We start from the raw sequence: 10,752 nt of genomic DNA on the forward strand, positions 1-10,752 counted from the left end.
GAAAGGGAACAAATATTCTAAATGCGAACATTTTTTAATTTTTTTAAGAACATGAACATTTTTTTAATTTGTGAACAAATTTTGAAAACGAGAACATTTTTTCAAATTAGCATACATTTAAAAAAAGTGAACATAATTTGATAATAGGAACAAAATATTGAATTCTGTACAATATTTGAAATTTCCATGTTTTTTTGAAAAAAGTAAAATAAACTTGAAAAGGGAAAAAGGGAAACGAAAAGGGAACAAAAGAAAAATGAAACAGTAAAAAATAGAAACTAAAATCAGGATGGAAAAAAGGTTCCAAACTGGAACGAACGAACTGGTCGAATGGGCCGGCCCAGTACCTTCGCTGGTGCCCTTCCCTCCATGCGATACATCGACAATTTGCTGCAACGCGCGGCAAATAGGGATTCCCCCCTACCATGCCTCCTTGGCGCTAGCGGTCGCACGCATATGGGCCTTGCCAAAAACCAAATTAGTTCGACACGTCTAGCATTTTTGAAATTAGTTACCCAGCCCAGCCATTCCATCCATCACACACCTGACACAGTGCAGTGATCTCTCCCCTCTTGTTAGGGTTCCTACTCCTCTCGGCGGTGACTCGGCTCCTCCGCAGAGATCCTTGCTCCCTGCTGTCCTCCTCCATCGTCGGCTTACCGAGGCCCCTGGGCCAAGGTAGAAGGGCGAGATTGGGACAGCTAGGGCCCCTACCGCCTGCGGAAAGAAACCACGAGCAAGAGATCTGATCGATGGCTGATGCAGCGGAAAGCTCGGGCTCCTCCGAACTCGAGGCGATGATGGCAGAGTTGGGACTCCAAGAGGATGATCTGCAGGATGTGATCGTGGAAGAGGACGAGCCCTCGGAAGAGGCGACCCGCTGGATGGTGATTGCTAGGGTTCATACTGACAAACCCTATAGTTAGTATTGGTTTTTTTGGAACATTCGGGTGGCATGGGATCTAGCCCAGGAGGTGAAGATTAAACCACTCGAGGAAAACCTCTATACACTGCAGTTTTCGTGTCTGGGTGATTGGGAATGGGTTATGGAGGACGGGCCATGGAACTTCAAGGGGAAGGCAGTCGTGATGGCACCCTATGATGGTTTCACTAAGCCCTTTTCCATAGAGCTCAATAAAGTTGAGATGTGGGTGCAAATACACGACTTTCCTCATAGATACTTCTCCAAGATCAGACCTTTATCATTGACAGTTGGGGGGTTCATCTTTGCGGAACCAATGGCGCATGATTTTGAAGGGAATTTCGCCTGTGTGCGTGTTAACATCGATGTCACAAAACCCTTGAAGAACGCTGTTTCCCTGGTGGTAAAGAAGAAGGGCGAGGTTTAGAGGGTGCTTTTCAGGGTTAAGTATGAAAGATTACCGGACTGGTGTGCGGTTTGTGGATATCTCAGTCACACTTTTAAAGAGTGCGGGGACGGGGTTCAGCCCCGAAGGCACTAGTGTTCAAGGATCTGAGAGCAACATGGTTTTGAGGCCCGGGGAGGGGCCCTAGAGAAAACTCTGGGAACAGAGGTGGCCGAGGCAGGGGCCGTGGTAGCCGCGGCAGCGGTAGAGGAAGAGGGGGCATGCAGCAAAACTCCAACACGCCCAGGAAAGAGGATGACACAGTGTTGAACACAGTGGATATGGACATGACAGATGGAGAGAGGAATCGCAAGAGGGGTGCTTCTGCTGTTGCTGATCCCAAGACCCCCCCCCAAATCCTTCTTCTCATAATGGAAAGGGCGATTTGCCGTTGCTACTACCGGCTCCAGAAATACCCCCCCCAGCCCCTCGATGAAGCAGGAGCTGAAGAGGACTAAGGCAACAACCACAGCTCAAGAGAAAGGAACAGTGAAGAGTCTAGCCACTAACAAACAAATTGATGCGCGTTTGGTGGGCCCCCAAGTGGGGTCGCGCTAGGCGCAATGAGTCTACTATGCTGGAACTGCCGTGGGGCTGGCAAACCCGCGACAGTTCGTGAGTTTCGTGATCTCACGAGGCAACTTGCCCCCTCTATAGTTTGTATTGTTGAGACTCAAATAGAGGGCTCTCGAGTGGAGAATATGGTAGGCTCCTTAGGCTATGAAAAAAGTTTTGCAGTGAGTAGTTCTGGTAGAAGTGGGGGCCTTGGAATATTTTGGAACGAGGAAATAAAGCTTGAAGTTGTTGGTTATTCTGAGTATCACATTGATGTTGTTGTTGAGGAGTTAGTGAATATTCAGACAAGAATTACCTTTATATATGGGGAAGCGCAGGTTAGTGAATGTTACAAAACATGGGACTTTCTCCGTGGAATAGCAAGGCTCAACACCAGCCATGGCTTGTCATGGGCGATTTTAATGAAGTTCTTTTGCCAATCGAGCATGACGGAGTTGGAAACAGAAGCCAAGCCCAGATGGATTCATTCCGGCACACACTTGACACTTGTGGCTTAACTGATATCAGTTACAAGGGAAGGAACTGGACTTTTGAGAACAAAGTAGCAGGTGGAACGTACACTAGAGTACGGTTAGACAGATGTGTGGCTAATGTAGCGTGGTGCATGGCCTTCCCCAACTCAATTACAGAGCACAAAGAAGCGGCGTCTTCTGATCACGTACCTATATTTCTCGACGTGGGAACGATGCATGCATGCAGAAGGGACCCACACAATTTTAAATACGAACTATGCTGGGAAAGGGATCCTGCCCTCCCGAAAGTAGTACAGGCTGCATGGGCGAGAGGCCCGATAGATTCTGTCATGGGCATGCGCGACAAGCTCCAGGCGCTGGCAACTGACCTATCACAGTGGGACCGCTGGCATTTTGGTAACGTGCGTTCCCAAATAAAGTAGTTGCAGAATCTGCTATAGGAGCTGTGAGGATCCCCAGGTACATCCAGGCCAACAACAACAGAAATCAAGGTAACTGATCAATTGGTGGAACTCTTTCATTGAGAAGAAATTTTGTGGAGACAAAGGGCAAGAATTGAGTGGCTGAAACATGGTGACAAAAATACTTATTTTTTCCATTTCCGGGCTAGTCGCCGTCGTAGAAAAAATAATCAAATAAAGGCTCTCCAGAGGGCTGATGGCCAAGTAACAGAAGATACAGAGGAGATGGAGACCATGACAACTGATTTTTATAAACATCTGTATACATCAGAAGGGGTTCAAGACATGGATCAAGTGCTTGAAACAATGCAAAGGAAGGTAACTGATGAGATGAATGCTACTCTTAACGCCCCCTATGCTAGCAAGGAAGTCAAAACCGCTCTCTTCCAATGGTTCCAACCAAGGCACCTAGACCGGATGGCTTTCCAGCACATTTTTTCCAACGTCATTGGGAGACGTGCGGAGAAGAAATCACCAAGATGGTTCTACGTATAATTGATGGAACAGAGTCAGCTGAATGTATTAATGAGACCATTTTGGTCCTTACACCGAAGGTAAAGAACCCTACCCTTCTAACTCAATTCCGCTCAATCAGTTTATGCAACGTCTTTTATAAGATCGCCTCAAAATTCATATCCAATCGCCTAAAGCTAGTACTCCCTCCATTTCTTTTTAGTCTGCATATAAGATTTGGTCAAAGTCAAACTTTGTTAACTTTGACCAAGTTTATAGAAAAAGAATACCAAGATTCACAATATGAAATCAATTAAATTAGATGCATCATGAAATTAATTTTCATACTATACAACTTTAGTATTATAGATGTTGATATTTTTTTCTATAAAGTCGGTCAAACTTTACTAAGTTTGACTTTGACCAAATCTTATATGCAGACTAAAAAGAAACAGAGGGAGTACTACCTGACATTATATCTGAGGAACAGTCTGCTTTTGTGCCTGTAAGGATGATAACTGATAATATCATTACTGCATACGAGTGTTTGCATTTTATGAAAAGGAATAAAGCAAAGAAACACCAGTCGTGTGGTTTGAAGCTGGACATGATGAAAGCATATGATAGGGATGAATGGCCATATCTCAAGGCGATTATGCTCAAGTTGGGTTTCTCGGAGAGGTGGGTAAACATTGTCATGAACCTGGTATCAACAATGAATTTCTCAATAATGTCCAATGGTAAGAGGCTTGAGGGTTTTAAGCCGACGTGTGGTATAAGACAAGGGGATCCGATTTCACCATACTTGTTCTTGCTAGCAGCAGAGGGCCTGTCGTGCCTGCTAAAATCTAGAAGACAGTCATCCAACGTGGAGGGGTTACAGGTGTCACCGTCGTCACCGGGGGTTAATCATCTCTTATTCGCTGATGACAACCTGCTGTTTTTCAAGGCAAATAGTATGGGAGCTGAGGAAGTAAACCAAGTCTTGGACACTTATTGTAGAGCTTCTGGTCAAAGAGTCAATCATGCTAAATCATCTATTTATTTGAGCAAAGGAGTTCCGGATACCGTTCGTAATGATATCAAGGTGGCTCTAAATGTACCCAATGAAACCCTGAATGAGAAGTATCTCGGGATGCCCTATGATATTGGGAACAGTAAGAATGGAGCTTTCAAATATTTGAAAGATCGATTATGGAGTAAAGTGCAGGGCTGGATTGAGAGTTCTATGTCTTCGGCGGGGAAGGAAGTACTTGTTAAATCCGTAGCCCAAGCTGTTCCTGTGTATTCCATGTCGTGCTTCAAACTGCCAAGGGGATTGTGTGAGCACCTAAATAAGTTGATAAGGAAATTTTGGTGGGGCTGTAAGGATGGCAAAAGGAAACCACATTGGGTTTCTTGGAAGGAGATGACCCAGCCCAAAGGAATGGGGGGTTTGGGTTTTAAAGACTTTGAGCTTTTCAACATGGTGATGCTAGCTAAGCAGGCGTGGCACCTTGTCCAACAACCGGAGAGCCTTTGCGCATGTTTGCTAAAGAGCATATATTACCCGGGGGGAACTTTTTTGAACTCTGACTTGGGATCTCATCCAAGCCAGGTATGGAGAGCCATATCAGAAGGAAAGTACGTGCTGAAACAAGGACTTATTCGGTGGATAGGTAATGGTCAATCAACCAGAATATGGGAAGACAATTGGATCCCGCGAGAAGAGATGATGAGGCCGTATGGTCAGCTTCAGCCAAACCCACCTATCTATGTATCCGAGCTAATAGATCAAACATCAGCATCGTGGGACAAGGAGCGGGTGCATGCAACGTTCCTGCCCATGGATGCAAGGCGCATACTCGGTAGTCCTTTGTGCACAAAAAATATAGAGGATTTCTGGAGCTGGAGCCATGAGAGATCGGGTTTTTTCTTGGTCAAAAGTGCATACCGGATGCTTGTAAGCACTAGGGCAAGAAGGGAAGCTTGGCTGGAAACAAGAGCGGGATCCTCCAGCACGTCACAGGAGGAGGGAGCATGGAAAACACTTTGGAAAGTGCAAGTGCCCACAAAAATACGAATGTTTTTGTGGAGACTCTCAAAACACTCCATACCAACTAATGATGTTCGAGAGCATCTGACACATGACTGATTCTAGCTCATGTGGCATGTGTGGCCAGCCGGACTCGTGGAGACATTCTTTGCTGCAGTGCACTATGTCACGGTGTATATGGGCTCTAGTGGACGAGGACCTCTCTTAGCAGCTAGCAGTTATAACGGAACCAAACGTGAAGCAGTGGCTATTCACTCTTATGGAGCTGTTAACCCATGATGAGTTCGTCAAACTCAACGTTTTGTTGTGGGCAATTTGGTCAGCGCGCAGCAAAGCTATCCACGAAGAATATTTCAGAGTCCACAAAGTACACATGCATTCATCTGCAGGTTTATATAAGAGCTCGACCTGGTTAAAGAACCAAGGCAGAATACCTCAAGGCTAGGAGCGGGTGAAGTCCAACAAAATCTGTGACCAAAAGCTCCTCCATCGGGTGTGGCCAAGATACATGTTGATGCCGCATGTTGTAGGGGCACAGGAGGAGTCGCAGTAGCAGTGTGCAGAGATGCTAATAGAGTTTTCTTGGGGAGCTCAGCCCTAGGTATAGCAGGTGTTGCGATCCTGCCAATCTGGAGATGATAGCTTGCGGGGAGGCACTTGCCCTAGCCCAAGATCTCAACCTCCTTGAGGTGCTAGTGACGTCGGACGCGAAGGACGTTGTGAATGCAATCAACAAATCGTGCCAGGGTTCAAATGGAGCAATTGTGGCAGAGATAAACAGTTTATCTTCTTTATTTAGCTTTTCGTTTACTTTTGAATCTCGTGGAGTCAATATAGAGGCACATAATTTAGCCAAGCATGCTTTTTCACTGGGACCGGGGCGCCACCTGTGGCTAGGCCAATCCCATGATCAGCGTTGTATCCCACATCATGTGGAATTTTCTGAATAAAGCTTGGTTTAATCGCTCAAAAATAAAATAGAAACCTGACACAGTGCAAGAAACCATCTCAGCACCTCCACGTTTTCTTTAGGTGGGTATTAGGCGCCGGTGCGCCGGCCGAAGCTTTCGGTCGGTCGCGTAGCAGTCGTGTGATTAAATCAATTCAGAGCGCACATTACCTTTAAAAACTAATCGTAGTCTTCCTATTAATGGGTCAACTAAACAGAAAGGAATCCTCTTCTGCCATTGACGTCCCTCGCTCGCCATGGATACAAGAGCGCCTCCACCCTGAAGCACCACCGGCTCGCTGTCCTCGTCGAATCCAGCAGGACGACGTTGCAACGTCCAGCTGTCGCCCCATGCAGCAACGTCTGCCGTTGGAGAATGCCCGATGCCTCCGTCGTTGCAGCAACTAGGCATCACCGTCTCGTAGCACGCCCGTCGCACCACCCCTCCCCCGCCCCCACCAGTACCCCCATGCTATTCATCAAGCTCCGTCACAGGGGCACTGTCATGCCGGTTGCAGCTCCCGCCGACAGCGGACGTAGCACCGTCGTAGTTGCTCGTAGCCACAGAACCAGTGCCATAGCCACCGAAGTCGGTCATAGCAAACGCCATTGCTGGTTTCACTGGTTGCAGTATTTATCGATGCCGGTTGTAGCAAATGCCATTGCCGGTTGTAGCACTGGTCTCGTCCCTGGTCACCGCTGTTGCAGCTTTTGTGGACGCTGGTGGCATCTATGCCTATTGCTGGTTCTAAATTTTTTCGACGACGGATGCAGCATTGCTCGGCGTCAGTCGTAGAAAAACACCATTTCCCGACGTAACATCTTGAGGTCACGGTTAGCTCATCTATTCCAGCATTTGTAATCATGATTGCAGCTACGAAGTCAAATGGTTCCAACATCTCGCCTCCGTTGGTTCCAGCAAATCCGGCGATGCAGCTCCTCCGCCGTGCTGGTCCCATAGCCGGTTCCAGCAATTTTTTTTTGCCAAACACAGCAAAATTGACACATGGTTCCAGCAAAAATACCGATGTCCGCTGCCGCCTCTGTTGGTTATAGCATAACGCACTGGTTGCAGCTCCCTGCGGTGCTGGTAGGAGCTCCCCGCAAGCTGGTTCCAACAAAAAAGCGGCGTGGTTGTAGCATCGTCAATTCGTCATTCATTGGTTCAGCCCATGACCGCCGGCATCCCTCGCCCTCACACCATCGCAGCTCCATCACCACGCAGCAACGTGCAGCCCCCCATCAATGCGGATGGTCGAAGCTCATGATAGCGATGATTGAAGAAGCTTGTGCGTGGTGGTCGATGGTGCCAGGGATTCAGCACGCGCGCGAGCTTTTGCTTAGGGCTGAGATAAAAAGAATGGAGCAGAAGAAAGGTCCCAGGCTCCCCTCCTCGCGAAGAGATAAGGATGAATCATGTGTGGTGCAAAGTGGGCCACGTGACCCAGCCAGCTGTAGCCAAAACAAAAACGAGTCGTATGATCTAGCTTTAATCAACGACGTGCGTGCAACCGGCGGAACGATTCGGCCAGCGCGCCGGATCTAAACACTTTCCTTTCTTTAATGGCTTCCGAGGTGACTTGGCTTATCTTGTCGCCATAATTGGTTACAGCGAGAGCTTAGTTTCTATCGCTGCACGGATGGACCTGCATTGTTTTGTACCGGCCGGCCAGCTAATGCCTGCACGAAAACTAGTAAAACGGTAGTAGTTGTTCTGTTTGTAGGCTGTTTGGCCAGACAAACTGTAGACAGGCAAACCATTTTTTGCACTAGAGGACATCCTCAAGAGCACAAGCATCTTTGTTTTGCTAATGCCGATCCCGTTCAAGTCACCTCATAAACATTCATTCCCCGGGAGTACGTATCAAGCCACACCACCACGACATGTTTGATGAGAAGATGTAACAAGCGGCTCGAGCGATCACCAACTCCTTGGGAGCTGAGCCATGGCAGAACATGGAGTTGTTAACTCCGTGACCTCGGCCGTGACTGGCGAGCTCACCAGCCGAGTGTTCTCCGGGCTGGTCCAGAGGTACGGTAAGGACGCGGCCACCAGCGAGAAGCTGCAGCGGCTGGAGATGCTGCTAATCAAGATCAACAGCGCCCTCGAGGCGTCTGAGAAGCTCACCATGAACCTGTGGCTGCTGCGGTGGCGCGACAAGCTGAAGGAAGCCGCCTCACGAGGCCAGGAGGCGCTTGACAGCTTCCCACAGTCTCACAACGATGCTGGGGACACCACCAACGGCAACCAGCAGCAGGAAGGCGAAGCATCTTCTTCTTCCGCTCCTGCTCCCCCTCCTGCTCCTGCCACAGATGTAGGTCCTCCGTCTTTCACCAAGAAATCTCTGTCTGGTATGGTGCAGGGCATCCGCAACGCTGGAAATATGCTCTTCTCGCGCGGCGTCAGCGACGACATGACAAGGCTAAACGCCACACTGGGAAACTTAGAGAAGCTCTCGCTGGACATTGTATTGTTCATAAGTTTGCTTCACATTGAGGCCTTGAAAAAGGTAGGTCGCCAAGCACCTTACAGCAGAGCATTGTCAGCTCAACTGCATGCGACAGCAAAGAAGAGGAAGCAAAGGAAGGTTAGCTTGGCCACTGAACCCTCGACGGCGGCTAGAGTATCCCCAAGTCGGATTACATTATGCTCCTCGATGAAGATATTATCTTCGGTGAAGTTGTACCGCCCTAAGCGCGACAAGGACGAGCTGCCCCTTCGTTTCAATTTTGCACGCTCCCAAAAGCAACATCGGCTCATGGCCCTGCGTCAAAGGCTCGAGGCAGCATCCGCTGAGATCTCCAAGGCCGTCGAGCTGGCTGACAGCCACAAGTTGGAGGACCTGGAGTGGCTAGCTTACTGGGCAGGCATCCTCAGGGAGGCCAAGGAACAAGGCCGGGACGTCTTGGGCGCCATCAACAACGCAAAGTCGTCGATAGTGGAATGCGTCCAAGAAGATGAATTCAGAAGCTTCGTGCATAGGCTCGAGGGGTTAGCTTGGGACGTGGAATATTTCGAGAAATTGGTGCACGTCTGTTTGAGAGTGTTGTTGTGGAAGAAGTTAGTTTTAGGTATTTACTTCATATCGGTTAGTGCAAAGTTGAGTCATCTATTTTGGAAGGAGGGAGTACTTCATATCGGTTCAGTTGTGGTTGTTTTTTCTGCACTCTGCTTAGTTAATAATTAATAAATGTAGTTGTGTTGTGTGCATCATATATTCACATTGGCGTGATAGTTTTTTTTTGCGATGAGTGCTAACTTCTTTTTCAGCACAGTACGGATGCAAGCATTTACACATACGCGCATACGCTCATCCCTATGAACGCACACATGCACACCCTATCTCTATGAGCACCTTCGAAAGATTGAGCCGACATATCATCTTGAGATTTACGAAGTCACCACAGGTGCCCCATCGTCGACGGGAATGCCTCCTCCCATTGAAAGCACATCATTGAAAATCCTGAAATAAATCCAGAAATAATGCGAGCACTAGGACTTAAGCCCTGATAGGCTGGAGATACCACTGTCCCTCTAACCATCCAACCACAGGTTTTTAGCTTCTTGTTACATAAGATTATAGTTAGAATCAATACGTAAGGCCTTGCCTTTTCCTCACACGGTGCGTGGAACTTCTTTTTTCCTTTGAGATCGTTGCACTCATTTCTGTCTTTTTTCAGTTCATACAGTTTGTTTTGTATACCCATTTCTGCTGCGAAATAGCTCAAGGACACAAGCTATTCCTCCATTCCGAGGATTCCTCGACATAACACTTTGGAACAATTTCTCACCGAAAAAGGGTTGCCCCCGCTTTATATTATAAAGCAAACATCATCACAAGCATCCAAGAGAACCGATACAAACACATCCACCACGAAACACAGCACACACCCAAGGCAAGATACAAAGGTGCCGGGCACCGACACACCACTCGGACGACAACCAAGCAAACTAGATATGAACGAAGAAGAACTACTTGGAGCCACCGAGGAGGGGTGAGAAGGACAATGACGGAGCAAGGACTCCAGGACGGTGCCTCCTAGAAGGGTACGACCTCGGATAGCCTTTACCGTTCGATCCAAAGATCAAGTTTTCACCCGGAGTCACACGGAGGAGTGGGAGCACCGCGACGGAGCCTTCAAGAAGGATACGACGTCCGTGGACGCCGCCGCCGCCGGCCAGTACGAGGACTGGGCAAGTGATGGACCCCGGCGATCACACCCCTCCGACACCCCCGCTCCGCCAACCACCCATAGCCAAGCCCCCACATAGCCATGGCTACCCGCCCGCACCTGAGACACAGATTCCGCCCTCGAACACCATACCTCCCTCCACTAGGGCCGCCGCCCGACATCCAGGCACCCCCAAGACCATCCAAAGAGGGCAGCTTTGTACCAGAGGGACACCCCCGACCGATGTCCCGCGGCAGACGACCCG

This window comes from Triticum aestivum, chromosome 5B, assembly GCF_018294505.1.
Source record: "Triticum aestivum cultivar Chinese Spring chromosome 5B, IWGSC CS RefSeq v2.1, whole genome shotgun sequence".
NCBI lineage: Eukaryota > Viridiplantae > Streptophyta > Magnoliopsida > Poales > Poaceae > Triticum > Triticum aestivum.